This window comes from Pyxicephalus adspersus, chromosome 8 (genome assembly GCF_032062135.1).
Source record: "Pyxicephalus adspersus chromosome 8, UCB_Pads_2.0, whole genome shotgun sequence".
In the NCBI taxonomy this organism is placed as follows: Eukaryota; Metazoa; Chordata; class Amphibia; order Anura; family Pyxicephalidae; genus Pyxicephalus; species Pyxicephalus adspersus.
Genome location: NC_092865.1, coordinates 45,072,056 through 45,072,610, shown reverse-complemented (window position 1 = coordinate 45,072,610; position 555 = coordinate 45,072,056).

Here is a 555-nt window from a genome sequence, read left to right as displayed (position 1 = left end):
AGAAGAAAGGATTCCCTTATCAACCCCCACCCAAGAAGAATATGGATGCTCCTACCCCTCCTCACCGCACTTCACCCATTAGGGCCCAGTTACAACTCTCAGATCCAGTGTGTTGTGGTAACACATTGCACTCCTTGTTAATTTGCACCAAGGCACCTCTGGCCCACATGGCATGCAGAGAGGTTGCTAGTTTTCTGGCTGCCATCCTGATGCTTCACCACTCATACAGAACAAATACAAAGATGAAGAACTCTGACTTCTGACTCTCCTTCCCAGAAACCTTGTTACATCTATGAGACAGCCAGGCAATTAGCATTTTTTAGGAAGCAGGACAGCAATGACAGGCTCTTTAAAATCTGCCGCCATTTTGAAAGCGCCATATTATCACACGTTGATCTCCGAGAAAATGGCTGACCCGCCCTCTCTTTTCCCTCTAGTGCCGGGTTGCCATGGAGGTATGGCCTGACGTCACGGGGGCTCAGGGCTAATCAGGGCGTCGGGCTAGGGGTCACGTGTCTCTCCCCTCCTGGCGCCCGTCGATGACGCGCGCGCCCC